Source organism: Coturnix japonica, chromosome W (assembly GCF_054131305.1).
Source record: "Coturnix japonica strain WE chromosome W, WE-NBRP24, whole genome shotgun sequence".
NCBI classification, from domain to species: domain Eukaryota; kingdom Metazoa; phylum Chordata; class Aves; order Galliformes; family Phasianidae; genus Coturnix; species Coturnix japonica.
This window is the reverse complement of record NC_140701.1, coordinates 24,283,842-24,294,639: the sequence shown is the minus strand read 5'-3', so window position 1 is coordinate 24,294,639 and position 10,798 is coordinate 24,283,842. Positions and strand designations below refer to the sequence as shown.

Genomic DNA, 10,798 nt, shown 5'->3' with positions numbered 1-10,798 from the left:
GCAGTGGCTCCTCCGACACTGAACCCAATTATTTACAGCATGCGGAACAGGGAGATCAAGCACGCTCTCATGAAGGTGTTGCAATTTGTAGTATTCCAGCTTCAATAAAGCACATCTTCCTCACATGATTTCCAGTGATGACTCTTTATATTTTATGCATCTGTGATTGATTGTGTGTGATATAGCAACCCACAAAAAATGTTATTGAACTTATAAATAAAAATTTATTTCACTTCTTTCCTACCTACTTTCCATTTTCTTTCTCCAAGAGCTCATGTAAACATGGAACCAGATTCACTGAATAGATTAAGAGGTACCTAAAAAGCTTTCAAAGTAGACTTTTCCTTAGCTCTTCTCAACCTTGATGGGTCTGGGGAGGTACAGCCGCAGATAGCAGCACAACATGCTCTTTTCTTTCCTGCTCTCTTTACAATGCCTCTCTTTACAAGTCCTCTCATTTGTTCTGGCCTGAAAGTCTTGTGTCTCTCATAGCAGTCGTTTTTTCTCTACAGCAGCACTCTGGGGCTGCAGTCAGTAGCCAGCAATACGAACGGCTGCTTCAGAGCAGGTCTCCTTGCTGGCACTGCCATAACAAGAGGGCCCCTTCAGAGCAGGACCAGAGAACTGGAGGCCTCTTCCAAAGCAGGTGTAAGGAATATACCTCCGGAGCTGCTCCCTGAGAAGACCTGGAGATCTTTGTGCTCTTCACTGAGTGACTGGGCAGACTCAAGACAGGACTCAAGATGGGGACAGACTCAATGTTGTGATTTAAATTATACGCATTGTGGTAAAAAGAGAAAGTATAACAATTATGAGAAATATATTTATACATATAAAATATATATTATATTACTACATATATACAACATATTCATTTGCAAACACATATGCATAGATAATAATTTATATGCATATCTTTTTGCAAGTCCAAGACCTTTTGCAGGGGTTTTAACAGCCACAGGGTTCACTGTAGGAACTGGAGAGGCTGTTGGGCTGTTGCCGGAGTTGGAGCAAATGCAGAGCTAATTGCCAGAGCTGGAATCACCACAGGACCTGGGACTGAAGTTGGAGCAGCCACTGGGCTCATTGCAGGTGTTGGAGAGACCACAGGGCTGTACCTCCTGGAACAGTGCATCTTCCTTGGGAGGCATTTGTTTCATTTTCTTATAGCAATACTTGGAACAGCTACTGGACCTGTAGCAGGAGTGAATGCAGAGCTCATTATGAGGGTGGAATGACAGCGGGATCTTTCCCAGAGCTTGGAGCAACTGCAGGATGTGTAGCAAAACCTTGGAGCTGCTGCAGTGTCTGTGTCAGGAGTTGCAGAGGCTGCAGCACTGTCAGCAGATCCAGCTCTCTGGATCTGGTACATTGCAGTCATGTGTGTCTCTTTAGGATTACCAGGACCACAGCAGACCTGCCCCAAATATTCTGCCTGTTTCTCAGGATCCTGCAGTTGCTTGGAGATGAAGTTCCAAAGCCCTGGGTGTTCCCACCGCTCCAGGCAGCTGCCCAGTCTTTCCCACACCCCCAGCCATGTAGAGCCTTCTCACCTTGGGGCAGATCTCTCAGTGATATTCCTGAATGATATTTTAACCTCAGACATAACCTGAAACACATTAATGACACGTAGCATTGGGAGCGTGCTGGTTTGGGCATCCCACAGTCAAAATCCTCAGGAGCTATTGGAACAAGCTCCACCAATAGGGAAACAATAATCATTATGGCCTGCAATTCTCCAGCTCCCACAAATCCCTGTGTTATCTCGCTCTGGACAGATGTGCTGTTAACTCAAGCCTTGGAGCCCCACATCGGGCACCAAAATGATGGTGGTTGTTGAACCCAACAGGTGTCTCAGCAGCACATAGTGCTTTGTGCACTGCCCCATTCCCAGTGGAGGAATGCCCTCTGAGCAGAGTCGGCACAAAGCCTTCTCCACATGCCTCCCTCACCTGGCTGTGGTCTCCCTGTTTGTCAGCACTGGCTTTTTTGCCTACCTGAAGCTCCCCTCCATTTCCTCCCCAGTCCTTGATATGACAGTGGCACTTGTGTATGCAGTGGTTCCTCCAACACTGAACCCTATTATCTACAGCATGAGGAACAGGGAGATCAAGCACACTCTCAGGAAGGTGTTGCAATAAGCACTATTGCAGTGCAATCCAAGAGGATTGGAATCAGAAATCTAAAAGGGGCAATAAGAGTTTTGAGAATTTTTCGTCAATCAATTGCTTGTTTTGTGAACAATCACACATGATGTGCTTCCATTCTCCCCTTTCTTTAAGGATGGAACCAATTGTAATCATCATCATTTTCTGTAGGCATGTATAATTCACTTTTCATACAAACAGACAGCATTATCTGACTGAAACTGAATGCCACTGAAGCTGGGGTAGGGAGCTCTAAGGGCAGTTGGGGTAAAGATATGAGACATGAAACAGAAGGAAAATATCCAGGGAGAAGGGATAAGAAAAGAAGAGGAAGGTTAAAGCTCCATATGCTGCTTCTGCTTAAGGAATCCTGAAATACATGAAATTTAATGCAAGTAATGGTGCTAAATCTACACTCTTGTAGGAGAATGAAAACATTTCATATTATAGCAGGAAGAGTTTGTCTGAGAATGGTCTGGACTTGTCATTATCTTCTGCACTCTGAACAGGACTCCAAGCCCAACAACAGCAGATGCCCAACAGCAGCTCCATCAGCGAGTTCCTCCTGCTGCCTTTGGCAGACACGCAGCAGCTGCAGCTCCTGATCTTCTGGCTCTTCCTGGGCATCTACCTGGCTTCCCTCCTGGGCAACGGCCTCATCAACACAGCTGTAGCCTGTGACCGCCGCTTGCACACCCCCATGTACTTCTTCCTCCTCAACATGGCCCTCCTTGACCTGGGCAGCATCTCCACCACTCTCCCCAAAGCCATGGCCAACATCCTCTGGGACACCAGGGCCATCTCCTACGCAGGATGTGCTGCACAGCTTTTTTTTCTATCTCTTCTTCATGTCAGCAGAGTATTCCTTTCTCACCATCATGTCCTATGACCGCTACGTTGCCATCTGCAAGCCCCTGAACTACGGGACCTTGATGGACAGCAGAGCTTGTGCCACCATGGCAGCAGCTGCCTGGGGCACTGGGGTTCTCAATTCCCTGCTGCACACTCTCAGTACATTTTCACTGCCTCTCTGCCAAGGCAGTGTAGTGAACCAGTTTTTCTGTGAAATCCCCCAGATCCTCAAGCTCTCCTGCTCAGCCACCTAACTCAGGGAAGTTGTGTTTATCTTTTTCAGTGCCAGTTTAGTATTTGGCTGCTTTGTTTTCATAGTGGTGTCCTATGTGCAGATCTTCATGGCTGTGCTGAGGATTCCCTCTGAGCAGGGATGGCACAAAGCCTTCTCCACGTGCCTCCCTCACCTGGCCGTGGTCTCCATGTTTCTCAGCACTGGCTTTTTTGCCTACCTGAAGCCCCCCTCCATTTCCTCCCCACTCCTGGATCTGACAGTGGCACTTGTGTATGCAGTGGTTCCTCCAACACTGAACCCTATTATCTACAGCATGAGGAACAGGGAGATCAAGCACACTCTCAGGAAGGTGTTGCAATAAGCACTATTGCAGCTTCCATAAAGTGCATATCTTCCTCACATGATTCCCTGTGATAGTTCTTTATCTTTCATGTATATCTGATGGTTTGATTTTCTGTGATACAGGAATCTGCAGAAAAATGTTGAAAATTATTTCACATTTTTTCCTAACTACTTTCTATTTTTGCTCTCCAAGAGCTCATGTAAACATTGATCCAGATTACCTGGATAGGTTAAGTGATAAATAAATGCTTTCTAAATAGACTTTTCTTATTCTCTTCTTATCTTCCTCCCTTGTTTGGGTCTGGGGGAGGTACAGCCACAGACAGCAGCACAACACGCTCTTTTCATTCCTGCTCTCTTTACACTGCCACAGTGCTCTCAGGACCATTCATTTGTGGAAACCTGAAGGTCTTGTGTGTCTGACAACAGTCCTGTGGTCTCTACAGCAACACTCCGGGGCTGCAGTCAGTAGCCAGCAATATGAACAGCTGTGTCAGTGCTGGTCTCCTTGTTGGCACTGTTGTAATAAGATGGCCTTTTCAGAGCAGGACCAAAGAACTGGAGGCCTCTTCCTAATCTGGTGTAAGGAATATACCACAGGAACTGCTCCCTGAGAAGACCTCAGGATCTCCTGGTGCTCTTCTCTGCGTGAACCATTTCAGATTCAAGAGTCCCATGGAGATCTGTAAGGGAATCAGGGCAGTGCTGTGGTTTAGGATTTACCAGGTTAAAGCTATTTACGAAGACAGAGAAACAGAAAAGGATAATAATTATGACATATGCATATATACATATATGATATATATAGTATACTTTCACATACATATCATATAGGCAGTTGTAAACATACGCATCGTTAATAATAGATATGCGTATCTATGGAATCACCACAGGAATCGCCTTGGGGCAGATCTCTCAGTGACGCAATTGAATAATTTTTTGATCTGAGACATAACCTGAAACACATTAACGACACATAGCAACATAGCAATGGGGGCGTGCTGGTTTAAGCATCCCCTGGATAGTCAAAATCCTCAGGAGCTATTGTAACTAGCTCTGGAGCTCCAGGGAAAGAAGAAGAAGAAGTGAGAGGGAGGCTGAGGGTCTTGCCCCACTCTCACTGTATGCACCTTTGAGATACTGGAAGAGAGCGATAAGATCTCCCCTCAGCCTCCTTTTTCCCAGACTAAACAGCCCCATCTCCCTCAGCCTCACCTCATAGGGTTGATTTTCAAGCCCTTCACAAGTCCCGTTGCCCTTCTCTGGACCTTCTCCAGTACCTCTGAAGAGTGAGCAAAGCCTCAAAATGGTGGTAAGGTAACACTTTGCTATAGAAAGGGAAAGGGGAACTTCACAGAAACCAAGACAAAGGGTAACTGTAGATAGTTTACATTTAAAAGGGCAGGGAAAAGGGGAATTACAGACACTTAGTCAAAAGAAAACCAGAGAAGAGAGCAATAAAGATAAGAAGAAACTGTCCGGAGACCTCTGACAAGAAGAAGGATTAGATACCCCCGGGCAAGATGATGCTGACATGGGAGAACGATAGCAGCAGATAACACCAAGAAGAAAACAGAAGAAGAATTTCACCCCAAAACAACGGCAAATCCAATTCCCCGCCCTTCGCCCTTCGGACCTAGTTTAAAACCTTTTAATCAATCAGTGCAGGAGCATTTCAGATGGGGTCATGGAGGAGGCAGACTGCCATTCTTGGCGTGGCCATTTTCCCAGGAGGGCATGGTAGGAGGGCTTTGTCCCGTCCGGTTCAACCAACACTTGTATCCACCCAGCAGAAGGCTATGCCCTTTTTGTCCCACTTGACCTCTGCATGGAGCTTACAGTTGGCAGTGACATGGCTGAGAAGCTCTGGGCATGGAAAAAGGGACAGGGAAGTAATGTACCTTCCTAACTTCCTCCCTGTATACCTTAGCAACTTCCTTGTAATCTCCCCAAGTATCCTGTCCCTTCTTCCAGATAACGTAAATTCTCTTTTTCTTCCTGAGTCTCAACAATTGTTCCCAGTTCGTCTACACTGGTCTTCTTCCCCTATGGCTCACGCTATGGCATTCAGGGACAGCCTGATCTTGTGCCTTTAAGATTTCCATCTTGAGGAGTGTCCAGGCTTCCTGTACCCCTTTACCCATAAGGAGCGACTCCCAAGGGACCCATGCTACAAATGTCCTGAACAGGTCAAAGTCCGCCCTCTAGAAGTTCAAGATAGTAGTTTTGCTAGTCACCCTTCTGACATCTCCAAGAATAGAGAATTCTACCATTTCATGGCCACTCTGCCCAAGACAGTCCCCAACCTTCTCAACTCCTACCAGTCCTTCACTGTTAGTGAAGAGCAAGTCTAGCAAGGAACCATCCCTGGTAGGCCTTCATACCAGCTGCGTAAGGAAGCTGTCTTCCATACAATCATAGTATCATAGTATCATAGTCTTGTGCGGGTTGGAAGGGACCTTAGAGATCATCGAGTCCAACCCCCGGGATTCGAGCCTCTGTGTAGCAGAGTGGCACTTCTACCACTTGCGCCACAGGGGGATTCGAACCCAGGGTCTCCAGTGTTGCAAAGTGGTGTCCTTAACCACTGCGCCACCGGAGGCACACAATCTAGAAACCTCTTGGACTGCTTCCTCTGCTCATTATTATATTCCCAGCATATATCAGGGAAGTTGAAGTCTCCCAAGAAAATGAGTGCTGGCGATCGTGTGACTTCAGTAAGCTGCTCATAGAATGCCTCACCCATCAATTCATCTTCATTAGGCGGTCTATAAGAGACATTTAGCAAGATGTCACACCTACAGGACTTTCCCCTGATCCTTACAAACATGCACTTGTCTTAATGGTTCTGAAGCCCAAGCTCTTCAACATCAAAACTCTCTTTAATATAAAGGGCCACACCACCACCCTTCCTTCCTCATCTATCCCTTCTGAAGAGCTTTTAACCATCCATCACAGCACTCCAGTCATGGCAGTGGGCACACCATGGGTCGGTAATAGCGACTGGGTCACGGGTGGCCAGATGCACAGTTGCTTCCAGCTCCTCCTGCGTGTCGCCCAAGCTGTGTGCGTTGGTGTAGATGCACTTCAGCTGAGGCATCTGCCTCTCTCCCAGCTCAAGCAGCATTCCCCTAGGCTCATCTCTGGTGAGCCCTGTTTTGTCCCCTCCCCCATCGTAGCTAGTTTAAAGCTCTTTCGTTATGCCCCACTAACTTCTGTGCTAGGATTCATTTCCCCCTTTGAGACAGTTGGGTTCCATTCATGGATAACAGGCCATGGGCCAAGTAAACTGCCCTGTGATCAAGGAATCCGAAGTTTCTGGCTCAGTACCAACCTCTGAGACAATTGTTCATTGCTTTGCTTTCCAAGCCTGCTCCGTGTCCCTCACTGCCCCTGAAGGTATAGAACAAAAAATCACTTGATCTCCCGTTGTGTGAACTAAATGGCCTAAATTCCTGAAATATCTTTTCATAGTTTGTATGCTTCTCTAAGAAATTTCATCACTGCCCACCTAAACTATGAGTAGTGGAAAATAATCAGTGGACCTAACCAGCATTGGAAGTTTCCTCATTATGTCCCTGACCTGAAGCCAGGAAGGCAGCAGACTTTTTTACGGCTTGGGTCCAGTCTGCGTATGGGGCCCTCTATTCCTCTGAGAAGGGAGTCACCCACCACGACCACCCTTCTTTCTTTCATGGCAGAGGAAGTCACAAGGCTTGGTAGTGACTGCCTTGCCTTAGGCTCCCTCCTAGGCAGATCCTCCATTGCCTCCCCATTCTTATCTCCTTCAGTTTTCAAAGTCTCAAACCTGTTGCTTAGAGGGAGCAGGGGTAGAGTGCTAGGAAGAAAGGGGACCCTGTGACGTCAAGTTGGGACACTCTTCCAGCCCTCCTCATCAGTCAGGTCTGTCCGACTGTGACAGGGCAGGGAGTCAACCACTTTTCTGGCGGTATCTGCCTAGCAGCCTTCCCTAGGGGATGCCAGCAATTCACTCCACCAGCCCATCTCCTGATCAAACACACTAATGGTAAATTGTGAGTACAACCTTGAGTAAAACATGAGTTCACGTAGGGAAAATTATGAGTAGAAACCTGGACTGACGTGAGGGTAAAACCAGAGTAAACCCAGAATACCATCCATCAGGCATGTATAGCCTCTAAGGGCAACTTTTTCCAGTGTTGCTGTGTAAAATATAGGTTCCTCACATCTAACCTATGTCTCCCCTTTTTAATTTAAATCCATTTCCATTAGTCCTGTTATCATCAGACCATCCCATCTTTACTCTAGGGTTAGGCATCTCATCCTCAGATGGAAAATGTGGGGCTGAATTGGGATCAGTTCCTCAAAGAACCACAAGAGCTGGGAGTTCACCTAGCTGATTTCAGATGTGCACAGTGAGGTGTCTGTGTGTGAGTCCCTCATCCGAATTCTTGGTCCTTATTCAGCAGGGACTGCATTGCTCATACACAGAATCTCAGTGATGCCCAAGGTGCCTGGGGTGATCCTAGTTGTGTGCTAGTGCTTGCAAACTGTGAGGGAAAAGCTCTGAGATAGACACCTCCTTCTGGAGCATCAGCAGAGGGCCAGAATGGAGGTATTCTTGGCCATCCTAAATACCACCACAGCCCCATGCTTAGGGCACCCAGTGTGTCTTTTGCACCTGTCCCCATGAAGTACGTAGTGATATTCAGCTTACCAAAAGGATGAGCTCAGAACAGAAGTGGCAGATTTTCCTCTCTGCTCCATCTGTGGCATAGTCTGGATTTCAAGGCATTGCAAAGCTATCAACGTTCTTGCACTGACGACACTTTAGTATGCTCTGGGCTCGCATTTCAATGGCATCTAATAATTCTAGGGTCATACCAGTTGACAGGAAGCTGGCAAATGTTGTCTCCTCGTAAGGAAGAGCAAGAAAGATGACATGGGCAACTATGGACCTGTCAGTCTCACTCCAGTGCCTGGTAAAATTATGGAGAAAATGATGGTGGGAGTTATGGAAAAACAGCTGAAGGACAATTCTGTCATTGGTCACAGACAACACAAGATACAGTGGGGAAGGTCCTATTTAATTTCAGGTCTTTTTATGACACCTTTATCCATTGAGCTGAACAAGGGAAGGCAGTTGATGTAATCCTTGAGGATTTCAGTAGAGCTTTTGATACTATTTCTCCAGCACCCTTCTGCACAGAAATTCCTGCATACGGCTAGACAGAAAGAGAACCTGGTGTGTTTTAATACAAGAAGAAGTTTACAGAGCAGCAGCCATGGATTGAGATAAGGAGTTCACAGATCAGCAGCTATGGAGCAGGATAAATTGCATGAGAACCAAGGACATCTCTAGGAAAAGAATGAATGGGTCGTGGCTTTGAAGGGGGGTTATAGGGCTGTTATTGCAGTAGCTTTCCTCCAATTAGCGTGTGTGATTTTTGGACGCCCTTGTCTGTCTCCTATAATAGCATGGCTTTTTGGGCAATAAATTGATGCAGCTATATGTAACCATTTTGGTGTTTGTCTTTTTGTCCCAGCACGCTGACATTTTGCTATTCAGGTTCACCAGCAGTGGTGGGTGAGAAGTTGGCCAGTAGTTCTGTCCCAAAGGATTATAGTCAGTGGGTTCCATCAGGCTGGTAGATCGTCACTGTCAGAGTTCCCCAGGGTTCCATTTTAGGGCCACTTTCCTTTCATGTTTATGCAGATGACTTGCATGCAGGACTAGAAGAAGTTCTGAGCAAGTCTGCTGATGAGACCAGATGATGAGGTGCTGTTGCCTCCACTGAGGGTGGAGAGGACTTGCAGAGAGATGTGGACAAGTCAGAGAAGTGGGTACCAGTTGGTACTAAGCACCAAGTGCATAACGCATAACAAGAGCAAGTGCTTGATTGTGCACCTGGGTATGGGCAACACTGGACATACACACTGACTGGATATGGGACACATGAGAGAGGTCTGACTGAAAAGGATTGGGGGTCATTGTCAACATAAAATTTTAAGTGAGGCAGCAGTGTGCCCAGGCAGCCAGGAAGGCCAACGGTCCCCTAGAGTGCATCAGGCAATTTATTGCCAGCTGGGTGAGGGAAAGGGTTGTCCCTCTTTGCTCTGCATTGCTACAGTCTCACCTGGAACACTGGGTGCACTTCTGGGCAATACAGAATATAAAGGACATCGAACTATGGGAGAGTGTGCACAGGAGGGCTCTGGAACTCAGAGATCTGAAGTTCAGAGTTTCATTGGGATTGACTGCTTGTTCAGACTGGGCCCTTCTCACACACCACATCCTGCGATGAGACGCAGGGCGCATGTGGGATATGAACTTAACAGCATCCTTGCACCACCATGCAGAGCCTGGGATCTTCCGTTCCCATGTCTTTCACTTAACATCATATAGACTTCCAACACACTGCCCCAGGAAGTGCCCTGAGCCAAATGAGAGACAGGATCTCCCTACCTCTGGTCTTGCAATCAGGGCTTGACCTGTCTGCTTCATAAGGCAAAGGAGAAGATTCTTAGCATGCTAGTGCCTTTGCTTGACTGTAGTCATGGCTTCCAATTATCTGCTCTAAAAAGTCCCTTGCGAAGCTTACTTGGTAATGGCCCTCAGTGGGTCCATTAGTACTCCAAGAAACTTCACTGTTACTTCTGACTTTGTCTTGTTGAGCACATTGGGCAAACTTGGACTCAGCATCAAATGCGCCCTGGGACCCATTCTAACATAAAGAGCATCTTGTGCCTTGTGCCTTCCTGTTATCTATTTCAGGTTATCAGAACTTATTCAGCAAAATGCAGAGATATCTGGAGAGAGCTTAAAGAGAAAGAATCCAGCTAAGTAAAAGTAAAAGTCTATTTTGAAACATTTTTAGGTATCTTATAACATATTCGGCGAATCTGGTTCCATGTTTACATGAGCTCTTGGAGTGAGAAAATGGAAATTAGGTAGGAAAGAATTTAAATACATTTTTATTTATAAGTTAAATAACTTTTTTTTTTGAACATTCCTATATCTCACATAATCAAACAGATGAAGATGCATAAAATATAAAGAACCATCACTGGGAATCCTACGAGGAAGTTGTGCATTTTATGGAAATTGGAATATTGTGTATTGCAACACATTCCTGAGAGCGTGCTTGATCTCCCTGTTCCTCATACTGTAGATTATAAGGTTCAGTGTTAGAGGAACCACTGCATACTGAAGTGCCACTGTCAGATCCAGGAGTGTGAAGGA

General features: G+C 46.3%; 1 pseudogene; it reads left to right on the top strand.

Annotated features, from left to right (window-relative positions):
- Positions 1-2,679: 2,679 nt before the first annotated feature.
- On the top strand, positions 2,680-3,595 carry LOC146754615 (olfactory receptor 14J1-like; annotated as a pseudogene).
- The last annotated feature ends 7,203 nt before the right edge of the window (positions 3,596-10,798 follow it).